The sequence below is a fragment of the Nuphar pumila genome, chromosome 15 (assembly GCF_984573655.1).
Source record: "Nuphar pumila chromosome 15, dmNupPumi1.hap1.1, whole genome shotgun sequence".
Classification (NCBI taxonomy): Eukaryota; Viridiplantae; Streptophyta; class Magnoliopsida; order Nymphaeales; family Nymphaeaceae; genus Nuphar; species Nuphar pumila.
In genome coordinates this window covers 51683113-51696008 of record NC_143263.1, presented here as the reverse complement: position 1 = coordinate 51696008, position 12896 = coordinate 51683113, and the positions used below count along the sequence as shown (strand labels likewise).

Here is a 12896-nt window from a genome sequence, read left to right as displayed (position 1 = left end):
TTTTCAAAGGAACGATTGGTCCAACTCGAGCATTGGATCCAATAAAGAAGTCCGAGTCAAAACCCGAAACTTCAAAAGAAAAGATAAAAAGGAAAACCAGAGTTTGGAACTCAATTTTTCAAAGGAAAAATTTGGTCCAACACGAACATTGGATAAAAAAAAAAGTCTGAGTCGAAACCCGGAACTTCCAACGGAAAAAGGAAAACCCGAGTTTATAACTCAAATTCTCAAAGAAACGATTGGTCCAACATGGGAATTGGATCGAAAAGGAAGTCTGAGTCGGAACCCGAAACTTCAAACGAAAAAAAGAGGAAAACCCGAGTATAGAACTCGAATTCTCAAAGAAATGATTGGTCTAACATGAGCATTGGATCGAAAAGGAAGTTTGAGTCAGAACCCAGAACTTCAAACAAAAAGAAAAAAAGGAAAACTCGAGTTTAGAACTCAAATTTTCAAAGAAATGATAGGTCCAACATGAGCATTGGATCCAAAAGGAAGTCTGAGTCAAAACTTGGAACCTCAAAATAAAAAGGAAAAACCCTAGTTTAGAACTCGAATTTTCAAAAGAAACGATTGGTCCAACACGAGCATTGGATTCAAAAGCAAGTCCGAGTCGGAACCCGAAACTTCAAAAGAAAGGGGTAAAAGGGAAAAGCCGAGTTTGGATCTCGAATTTTCAGAGGAATTTTTTTGGTCCAACATGAGCATTGGATCCAAAAGGAAGTCCGAGTCGAAACTCGGAACCTCAAAATAAAAAGGGAAAACTCAAGTTTAGAACACGAATTTTCAAAAGAAAGGATTGGTCCAACACGAGCATTGGATCCAAAAGGAAGTTCGAGTCGGAACCCAAAACTTCAAAAGATAGGGGATAAAAAGGAAAACCCAAATTTGGAACTCAAATTTTCAAAGGAAAATTTTTGGTCCAACACAAGCATTGGATCCAAAAGGAAGTCTGAATAAAAACTTGGAACCTCAAAAGAAAGGGAAAACTCGATTTTAGAACTCGAATTTTCAAAAGAAACGATTGGTCCAAAACGAGCATTGGATCCAAAAGGAAATTTGAGTCAGAACCTAAAACACCAAAAGAAAGAGATAAAAGGGAAAACCCAAGTTTTGAACTTCAATTTTTAAAAGAAAATTTTGGTTCAACACGAGCATTGGATCCAAAAGGAAGTCCGAGTTGGAACCTGAAACTTCAAAATAAAAAGGGAAAACCCGAGTTTAGAACTCGATTTTTCAAAAGAAATGATTGGTCCAACACGAGCATTGATCTAAAAGGAAGTCCGAGTCGGAACCCAAAACTTCAAAAGAAAGAGATAAAAGGGGAAAACCCGAGTTTGGAACTCGAATTTTCAAAGAGAAATTTTGGTCCAACACGAGCATTGGATCCAAAAAGAAATCTTAGTCGGAACCCAGAACTTCAAAATAAAAAGGGGAAACCCAAGTTTAGAACGCAAATTTTCAAAGAAACGATTGGGTCAACACGAGCATTGGATCCAAAAGGAAGTCCGAGTCGAAACCCAAAACTTCAAAAGAAAGAGATAAAAGGGAAAACCTGAGTTTGGAACTTGAATTTTCGAAGGAAAATTTTGGTCCAACAGGAGCATTGGATCTATAAGGAACTTTGAGTCGAAACCCGAAACTTCAAAAAAAAAAGGGAAAAGCCGAGTTTAGAACTCGAATTTTCAAAAGAAACGATTGGTCAATCATGAGCATTGGATCCAAAAGAAAGTCTGAGTCGGAATCCGGAACTTCAAATGAAAGAGATAAAAGGGAAAACTCGAATTTGAAACTTGAATTTTCAAAGGAAAATTTTGGTCTAACACGAGCATTGGATCCAAAAAGAAGTCCGAGTCGAAACCTAAAACTTTAAAATAAAAAGGGAAAACCCGAGTTCAGAACTCAAATTTTCAAACAAAATGATTGGTCCAACACAAGCATTGGATCCAAAAGAAGTTCGAGTTGGAACCCGAAACTTCAAAAGAAAGAGATAAAAGGGAAACTCGAGTTTGGAACTCGAATTTCTAAAGGAAAAATTTGGTTCAACACGAGCATTGGATCCAAAAGAAAGTCTGAGTCGGAACCCGAAACTTCAAAATAAAAAGGGAAAACCCGAGTTTAGAACTCAAATTTTAAAAAGAAATGATTGGTCTAACACGAGCATTGGATAAAAAAAAAAGTCTGAGTCAGAACCCGAAACCTCAAAAGAAAGAGATAAAAGGGGAAAACCCGAGTTTGAAACTCGATTTTTCAAAGGAAAATTTTCGTCCAACACGAGCATTGGATCCAAAAGGAAGTACAAGTCGAAACCTGAAACTTCAAAATAAAAAGGGGAAACACGAGTTTAGAACTCAAATTTTCAAAAGAAATGATTTGTCCAACACAAGCATTGGATCCAAAAGGAAGTCTAAGTCGGAACCCAGAACTTCAAAAGAAAGAGATAAAAGGGGAAAACCCGAGTTTAGAACTCGATTTTTCAAAAGAAAATTTTGGTCCAATGCGAGCAATGGATCCAAGAGGAATTTCGAGTCGAAACCCGAAACCCAGAACTTCAAAATACAAAGGGGAAAACCGAGTTTAGAACTCGGTTTTTCAAAAGAAATGATTGGTCCAACATGAGCATTGGATCCAAAAAGAAGTCTGAGTCGGAACCTGGAACTTCAAAAGAAAGAGATAAAACGGAAAACCCAAGTTTGGAACTTGATTTTTAAAAGGAAATTTTTGGTCCAACATGAGCATTGGATCCAAAAGGAAGTCGGAACCTGAAACTTCAAAGTAAAAATGGAAAACTCGAGTTTAGAACTCGAATTTTTAAAAGAAACGATTGGTCCAACACGAGCATTGATCCAAAAGAAAGTCTGAGTCGGAACCCGAAACTTAAAAAAAATAGATAAAAGGGAAAACCCGAGTTTGAAACTCGAATTTTCAAAGGAAAATTTTGGTCCAACACGAGCATTGGATCTAAAAGAAAGTCCAAGATGGAACTCGGAACCTCAAAAGAAAGGAAAAACTGGAGTTTAGAACTCGAATTTTCAAAAGAAACGATTGGTCCAACACGAGCATTGGATTCAAAAGGAAGTCAAAGTCAGAACAAAGAACTTTAAAAGAAAGAGATAAAAGGGAAAACTGGAGTTTGGAACTCAAATTTTCAAAAAAAAAAAAATTGGTCCAACATGAGCATTGAATCCAAAAGGAAGTCCGAGTCGAAACTCAGAACTTCAAAATAAAAAGTGAAAACCCAAGTTTAGAACTCGAATTTTCAAAAGAAACAATTGGTCCAACACGAGCATTGGATCCAAAAGGAAGTCTGAGTCGGACCCCAAAACTTCAAAAGAAAGAGATAAAAGGGAAAACCCGAGTTTGGAACTCGAATTTTCAAAGGAACTTTTTGGTCCAACACGAGCATTGGATCCAAAAGGAAGTCTGAGTTGAAACTTGCAACTTCAAAATGAAAAGGGAAAACCCGAGTTTAAAACTCGAATTTTCAAAATAAACGATTGGTCCAACACGAGTATTCGATCCAAAAGAAAGTCCGAGTCGAAACCCGAAACTTCAAAATATAGAGACAAAAAAAAGGGGGGGAACCCGAGTCGGAACTCGGATTCGACAGACCCAAGTCGGAACTCAGATGAGAAAAAAAATAGTTCCAACCTGGAAGTCAGATTTTGGAGGGATCGACAAAAAGTTATGAATTGACTCCGACGATCACGAAGAAGATGAGAGATTCATTCAAAATTCTTGACCCAAGATGGTCTAATATTTGAATTGTTTATGATGGTTTCAGAATTATCTCTTATCCTGAAGGGGAATTGAATAAAAAATGATGAAAATTGAGGAAATTATGGAAACTGATTCAGGTTTACCCCTTAACCTAAAAGGAAAATACCTCAGAGAATGAGGTTCAGGTTTATCCCTTAACCTGAAAGGGGAAAGAATAAAAATTGATAAAGAGTTGATGAAGAATCAATAAAATTGATAAAAATTGATAAAAAATCAATCAAAAAAATTGACAAAGAATAAGAATTGATAAAAATTGATGAAAATTAATGAAGAATCAATAAAATTGATAAGAATTGAGAAAGAATAAGAATTGATAAAAATTGATGAAAATTGATGAAAGTTTGGTGAAAATTGGTAAAAAATTGATGATACTTGAAAGATGATGAAAGATTTCAGATTTATCCCTTATCCTGAATGGAAAATAAGAAATACCTTAACGAGCGAGGTTAAGGTTTATCCTTTAACCTGAGAGGAAAAAGAATACCTCGAAGGATAAGGTTCAGGGTTGTCCTTTAACCTAAAAGGGAAATACCTCGGAGAACGAGGTTCAGGTTTATCCCTTAACCTGAAGGGGATTGAATAAAAATTAATGAAAATTAATAAAATTGATGAAAAATTAATAAAAATTGATAAAAAATGATAAAACGAATAAAGATTGACAAAAGATTAATAAAAATAAAAATTAAAGAAAAAGAATTTGCTTGATCCTGCCTGCAAACAAGTTTTCTGAAAAAATGAATTTTTATAAGATGGTAAAAAAAAATGCCCCAGTATTATGGAGAATGAAGAATAATATTTGACAAATGAAGAAAATCAGAATTGATAATGAGCATCCCTGTGGACTCGGGAAATCATCAAAAGAATTTTGTAAAAGAAGAAAGGCAAGCAAAAGTTTTCAAGGAAAAATTATTTGAAAGAGGTATATTGCATGAGGATTCAGAGAAATTATAGAGATAGCGACACCTAGAGATAAGAAAAGTTGATATTTTCATTGATGCATTAAAAGTAATGACAACTTGGAAAGGAAAAACATCTAAAACTATATTGTTCTAATAAAAGGTAAGATGACAGAAATGAGAGAGCATTGGCATTGTCATTCTTCTGAGCTAACTGAAGAAGGCTTGGTCGGGACCGTAGGATGTTCCTCTCCTTCTTCTGGTACCAAAAGCTATTTGTCGATATAATCCTATACAATATTCCTGAGGATGAAGCAGTGCTCTATATCATGCCCCATTACTCAATGGAACTTGCAAAACTGGCCCTTGAATCTTCCCATGATAACAGGAGGATCAACAATCTTTGGAAGCTTTATCATCTCCTTCTCAAGCAAGTATCCAAGAACTACTTCGATTGGCTGGACTAAAGGAGTAAACTCACAATCATAACCCCAACCATCATGCTTTATCTTCTTTGGATTGTTTGGCTTATGTTGAGTGCTGACCCCTTTTTGGGAGTTGGGTTGAACATGATCGGTTAGGACAACTGGATGTTCTTCTTTTTTGTCTTCAACAAAGAGATTCTTATCAATGCAATCTTGAACAATATTTTTGAAGACAAAACAATGTTCAGTGTCATGCCCCACTGCCCGATGGAACTTGCAGAACCGGTCTTTGAATCTTCTCATGATCGTGGGAGGGTTTGTGGCTTTTGGAAGCCTAACTAATCCCTTGGTTAACATGTATTCAAGGACTTTGTCGAGCGGCTCATCTAAGGGAGGAAAATCTCAATCATTACTCCAGTCTTCGTGCTTCAGCTTTTCCTGATTCTTGCCCTTTTGCTGAGGGTTGGATTTGAAAGGTTTATCATGGCTTTCGCAAAACTTTCCCTTCTGGCCTCTAGACTTCTCTACATTGCTGCTTTGATTACCCTGGTTGCCCTTGTTGTTGCCTCTGCTGGGCTTAGAATTTTTTGCACTACTATTGTTGTGGTTGCCAATGATGTTCATAGGGGAGGTGACAGGTATCTCCTCTTCAGCGGGAACTTTTCTGAAACTGGCTTCAGCCTGTTCGGACAATATTTCAACCATCATCTTCTTGAACAACCGATATATAACAGGATCAATCTCATCCTTGCTGGCCTGAACTCCCACTCTGACAGACTTTTGAGAATCCATTTCTTACTCTTTGCTTGTAACTGAGGTGCTAGAGTGTCACAGTCTTTGATCTCGTCTAAACCACATAATAATGCCAATGCTCTCTGTAAGACAAAAATGGGATATTTAAAAAGACTTTGGAGGAAATTTTGATGAAAGAAGAAATCAATTTGACAACAAGATATCCCATTACTAGGGATTGGGTTGTCACAAAAAATCGCAACAATCACATTGTTTCTCTGTGAAAAAGAATAAACAATTAGAATATGAACAAATGCTATTTTGAAAAGCACATCTCTTGACAAAAGAGATTTTACTGCGAAAAGGCAAGGAATAGAATAAGAAGATACACTGAAAGATAGGAAAAAAAGTTTGAAAAATAGATGGTAAGATTTGAAATTTGAAAAATTGCAGACAAGATCAAAGAAACTGAAGGAATCAAAAGAAAGAAAGAAAAATACACCTAGTCTTTTGAAAGATAGGAGACTTTAAAAACAAATATTTAGGATTTTAGAAAATAATTCTGAAGAAATATGGAAAGAAAAATATATACCTAGATTTTGTGAAAATACAAGGAAGTCCTAAAAAGAATATCTAGGGTTTTAAGAATTATGAAGAAAAAAAAATAATATATACCTAGATTTTGAGAAATATAGGGAAATCTTTAAAAAAAATGTCCAAGGTTTAAAAAAATTATATAGAAAGAAAGAAAAGGGAGATATACAACCTGGGTTTTTAAAATAAAGGGGAAATTTTGAATAAGATGCCCAGGATTTCTGAAAAATATATAAGAAATAAGTAAGCATCACATAATCAAAGTTGTACACACAAGGATGCACAGACAACACTCCCTAAAAGCTTACTCTAAATGCAATATTTGGAATGGCTTGTAGGACCTTAATCCTAACTCTATGGTTCAGATCATCTGATTCCAATCAAGGTATGCCGATATACTCAAGCCGAAGCTCGAAGTACGTGGCATAGAAATATTTTTCTGGTTCTGAGGTAATGGTTTCCCAACATCCTTGAGCACCTACCGATATACTTCGGATTATGACCCTTAAGTATGTGGTAGGGGGTGTTAACCCAAATAAGTTGTTGAGTTGTGAGGCTCTCTCCTGAACTATGGTTCAGTGAGACAACCCAGCAACGTGAAGACCGAGACAATATAGATAGGGATGTTTTTGAAAACATGCTCAATATGCAAGAAATGAGAGAGCTCTAATGTAGAGTCCTAAAGAGATAGAATTTGAAAATCATAAGAAGCACGAACTTGCATACATTGTTTGCATTCAATCCCTAGAATTGAGAAGAATTGTATTTCAGTCCTAAGTCTAAGCGAGCATGAATAATCTCCTCAATATAGTCCTACCAAACCATACTTAAATTCTATATGCATTAATGTCAGCTAGGACAGAGTCTAGGCTCCTAAGGTTTGCATGGAAATGAAGCTGACATTTGTAGAATAAAGACTTAGACAATATCAAAGCAAAACAAAGACATCAATTTGACCGGATGAAGATGAGTCCCATCACGGTCGCCAAAACTGTGATCATTGCAAAAAATTTCCTCTTTTCCTTTTCCTCTTCCTTCTCTTTCCTTTCTAGCCTCTTTCCCTTTTTGAAGAGGATAAAAGATAGAAAGAAGAGAGAAGAGAAAGAAAGAAAGAAAAGATGAACTCTTTTACAAGGTCTCACTTGACCTTTAAACATATTTTGAAATTACTCATCTCCTTTTTTGAAAATTTGCTGAAAAAATGGAGAGACGAGATTGGCTCGTCGATACGAGATTCAACCGTTCCTGGTGCCTTTACCAGGGGTAATTGAACCAAGAATCGAACCTATGCCTTTTTCTTTGCCTAAATAATGCCTAAGTAATTATTTTGAAATCCTAAAAATACATAAAGAATCATGCTTATGCAATGTAAATGCAAAGATGTATACTTTTTTAGAAGAATGATTCAGAGATTTTGGGATTTTCTAAGTGATTTTGAAATAAGTTTGAAAATATTTTGAAGAAAATGATTCACAAAGTTGAAATCGATTTGGAAAAGTTAAACTTTGAATCTAGACTTCAGAATTGAAATAGATTTGAAATAATAGATTTGAAGTTCTAAGTCTTGGAATAATCAGAGATTAGAAAATGGGTTAGGATTTGAATTGAAGGAGAAAGACTGGGTTTAGAGTCTTGGAATCAATAAATTGAGAGAGAATATTGATTTCAAAATTTCAGACTTGGAGCCTGGATGAGATTTGAAAAAATTGACTTTTGATTTTAAAATAGAGATTAGATCTTTGAATTTGATGTTTGAACTCAGACTTTGGTTTTTTGGAAATTGAATTGGAAATTCAATTTGAAACTTTGGATTGGTTTTGAAATTGAATTCTGATTTAGAAATGAGAAATGGATTTGGGAATTGGATTTGGAGTTGAAAATCAAGATGGGATGTAAAAATGGAATTGAATTATGGAATTGGAACTAGAATTTGAAATGGGAATTGGATTTGAAGAATCATGATGGATTTTGAAAATAGAATTGATTTTGAGAAATCAAGATGGAATTTAAAGATGAAATTGGATTTGGAAATGGATTATGGTTTTTGAGATTGAATTCAGAATTTGAAATTTGGGATTGAATTTGAAATGAATTTTGAATTTGATATTGTATGATCTGAAATTGAAATTGAACTTGAAGTAGAAAAATGATTCAGAAATCGAAACTTTCATTGAAAATAGAATTTGGATTTGGAATTTCAAAGTTGAATTGAAATTTGAAATTGGATCTAGAATATTGAATTGATTTTGAAATTGAATCTTGAACTTCGAAATGAATTTGGAATTCCAAAGTTGAATTGAACTTTGAAATTTGATTTGGTTTTAGAAATTGAATCTTGAATTTGGAAATGAATTTAAAATTCCAAAGTTGAATTGAACTTTGAAATTGGATCTGGAATATTGAATTGATTTTGGATTTGAATCTTGAACTTGGAAATGAATTTGGAATTCCAAAGTTTAATTGAACTTTGAAATTTGATTTGGTTTTGGAAATTGAATCTTGAATTTGGAAATGAATTTGAAATTCCAAAGTTGAATCGAACTTTGAAATTGGAGTATTGAAGTTTTGAATTTTGAAATAAGATGGAATTGAGAATAGAAAGATGAATTTGAATTTATAAATAGGAATTGAAGATTGATTCAAGAATATAGAAAATAAAACTGAGTTTTTAAAAGTTTATTTCAAAATCACTTGGATTTTGGAAGATGATTTGAAATAATATGAAAAAGAATGCAATTCTATTCTGAATGATGAATGCTTTGAAAGGATTTGAAAATTTGATTTAAAAAGCATATTTTATTCTTGAGGAGAATTGAAATAAGATTAATATTATAATACATTCATGTCTATGGTCACAGATGTATTATAATATAATCTATATTTGAATTCTGATAAAGAATAAAATAAATTTTTGGTGCCTCTATAGGATTTGAAATAAAATTAACCTTCAATATATCCTGACTATGGCCATGAATATATTTTAAGTTAATTTACAAGTCAAATTCTGATAAAGGAAGAAAATTTCAGTGAAATATGATGATTTTAAAAAAGAGACCCAAGTGAAGGTCAAATATTATTCTATAAAATATAAAATTCCTAAGTATTAACATTTTGACTATGGTCATAAATGTGAATCATTTACTTAGGATTAATTACCTCTTATTAGAAAGGTGCACGTGCTATTCGTGTTTCACCATTTATGATTTTTTGAAATAAAAGAGAAAATAAGATGAAACAAGTAATTCTATGAAAAATGCATGCTCATACATTCTATTCTAAGCTGGAAATATAAAATTCTCATTAATATCTAGCTATTATAACTTTTAAATTGAAATTCAAATTACAAAAGTCCCTAATTTAGGAAGGAAAAGTAGCATTTTCGATGTCTTTTCTGCAAAAAACTGAGTTAGCACAAGCAACATAGAAAAGAAATGTCATATTGAAAAACTAATATGCATATGAATATACCTAAGGGCTAAATGAGAACATGTGTATTTAGATAGGTATGGTCCCTATGCTAGATAAAGAATATACAGGTAGGATTTACATCTAGATGAAATGAGAAAAATACATATGATACGCATGCGTAAAATATGCTTGGAAAGAAAAATACATGTAATGGGGAGATGCATTGAAGAGGTTGTAGTGATGTGTAACATATAGGTGCTGTTGTGGTATGATAAGTGGCAGGCTATGCTAAGGTGAGATGCAATAGGTTGTGCCTAAGTGAGGAAGGTGGCAATGGTGCAGGAAGTTGACCCAGATGCTGGGGACTATGTATATGCTGTTGTAGGGAGATGTTGTGAAAAGGTGGCAGCAAGTCAGTGTAGCAGATAGCAGTGAAAGGTGGAGGAATAAATGCTATGGTGTGAGGTGGAAATAGAGTGTTGAAAATAATATCATGCACAGGATGTGGTGAAGTGAGAAGGAGTGCTGTAAAGAATTTAAAATGGCATGCATAAGGGGTACTAAGTGAAAGAAATACAAATGCAGTAAGTATATAGAGTGATGATGCTGTGAGATAGAGAATTGTGAGGTGGAATACCACTAAATAAGCATTATTGTGGGTGTGTGATAGGCAGTAAGGTGGAGCAGGTCGTGTTGTGAGCTACAGAGGCGCGACAATGGTGTACAAGGGATAGTGCTGCAAATGCTTAGCATGTGGGAACACAACAATGCTACAGGGAATGAAGTGGTGAGGGGGAAAAAGGGAGTGATGATTGTGACAATGAGTAGGGGGGTATGTGCTGGAATGTGAAGAAGGCAATGATTGTCCGAATGGTGTAGGCAGGTGTTGTGATGGAGGTATGAGATGTTACAGCAAGTAGTGAGGTAGATGTGCTGTGCTGGTGAGTATGTGTTTACAGCAGTGGAAGAGGTTGACAGCAGGTGGTAATGAAAGCATGTGCTAAAGGAAGTGAAGGTGGTTGTGTTGAACTTGTAGGTGGTGGCTGGAATTGTGAGGATAACATGTGAAATGCAGGGAGTTGGGTAAGAGGTGATAAGTGTTTGTTGTATGCGAGTGAAGACAGCAAATGTTGAAGGCAGTGAGTAGGTTGAAGGTTGTTGTAATAGTGTAGCGGGTGTTAGTGTGGTAGTGAAATCAATGAATGAATGCACCTAACAAGGCTACAACAAACTGTAACAGACTATGAGATGTGGATAAAGTGTAAAGGTGCATAGGTGTAAAGAGTGGCAACAATATGATGAAAGGTGCTGGTAGATACTAATGGAATGATGCTACACTGGGAGGTTGCAGTGAGACTGAAGGTGATAGCACTGGCACACGCTGAAGCTATGCACATGTGAGTGTGGGAGTGCTATAGCAGGGAAATGGTGTAATGAAATGGTGTGTGTTGATGCACAGGTGGCGGGCAAGTGGGAAATGAAGATAGTGAATATATGTGCAGGGGAAATGTGCAGCAGTGAAGGAATAAAAAAAAATGTAGTAGGTGGGATGTAAAGTGTAATATGCTGATGATATAGGAGAAGAGGGTGTTGTAAGTAGTAAAGGCATATATGATGCTGGGTACAGGGGGTTGCTGGGTGGTGAAAATGGGAGACATATGCTATGAAGAAAACTAAAAGGGAGAACTGATTTATTCAGCTCTCATAGTCCATATTCAAATGATGAAAGTGCATTACACCTTCAGCCATTACCACACCTGATGGATCGACTATCCATATTATAAGGTTCGAAGGTAAAACCTATGCACAATGTACTACAAAAAAAAGCAGAAAAACACAGGAAGGCAATGAAGATACCAAACCAATCTATGCTTAAGATAATCTTAAAAGGGGAAAGCCAAAATAAAATAAAGATCTCCCAACAAGGCACTTGCAGTGTCTAAATATCCAGAAAGTCTATCTGCAATGTTACCACATACATTGTTAGTATAAGAATGATAAGAGGCGCCAGGAAATCGCAAAGAAAGTTTACAGTTACTTGTAGAAGAGTGTTAAAAAAAAACTAAATACTTGCAAGTTGCAACTAAAATAATGGAATCTCGTATGGGATTTCCACAAAAGTAGATTGAGATCCAAGGTTGAATGAGTTTTCATTTCTTTTTGCCACCATTCTCCCTCAAAGCAAGGGTAAGCACCTCTCCAGATCCAATGTTGTAGTAAGCAAGAGAGAGATTGTTCTTGAGGAAACCAGCCTTCCCACTGAGTTTATGTTTATTTGCAGGCAGTTGAATCTCTCTTGCAATCTTCTCTTTCAGGCTTCCAACAATTTCAGACAAAAATGGCATGGTGATCTCCAGAAGCTGCCCTTTGAGATTTCGTTCATCAACACTTGGAACAGACACAGAGATACGGGCAAACCCTGGATGTTGCCCCAGGAACCGATCCTCTAGAATCTTTGAGACGTCATCCATTTCCTGTCTCTTTGGCTCTGGATCATCCGACAACGGTGATGGTGGAGGCATTACTCGAGGAAGAGGAGGAGGTGGAATCACAGACATTGAAGGTAGTAGGTGTAAATACCCCAAATTTTTCAAAAGTTTGTAAATATCCCCTTTTTGCCCTTTATCTTCATTTTTTGGGTAATTGAGTCACTTTTAAATCTAAATCCCATTTTATTTCTCAAGTTTTCTGAAATTAAATTCATTTTGTATATCTGACTCAATTTTGGATCCGGATCCAGATAAAAGATCCAAATCTGAGCTTCGTTGTCCAATGTTTAAAATCAAATTCTCGAAATTTCCAAAATAACTTTTTGAAAAGCTCAGACAGTTCGTCCGGAATCCGTTTGGATCCATCCTGCTATATTCCTCGACTCGAGGTTTAAAACTCGAATAATTTCACAAAATTTGGGTCCAAAACCCATTTTCTAAAGAAATTTTCTCAAAATAGCCTTGAAAACCTTCTTTTTGTAAATATTTCTCAAAAATACAAAAAAAATAGTTTAAATCCTTGTTTTGCCATAAATTTTAGGATTTTTATTCTAAAAATACAAAAAAATGTA

General features: G+C 35.1%; 1 pseudogene; it reads right to left on the bottom strand.

The window, feature by feature from the left end:
- Window positions 1-11985: 11985 nt before the first annotated feature.
- On the bottom strand, window positions 11986-12393 carry LOC149815390 (putative splicing factor 3A subunit 1 pseudogene; annotated as a pseudogene).
- Window positions 12394-12896: the final 503 nt, after the last annotated feature.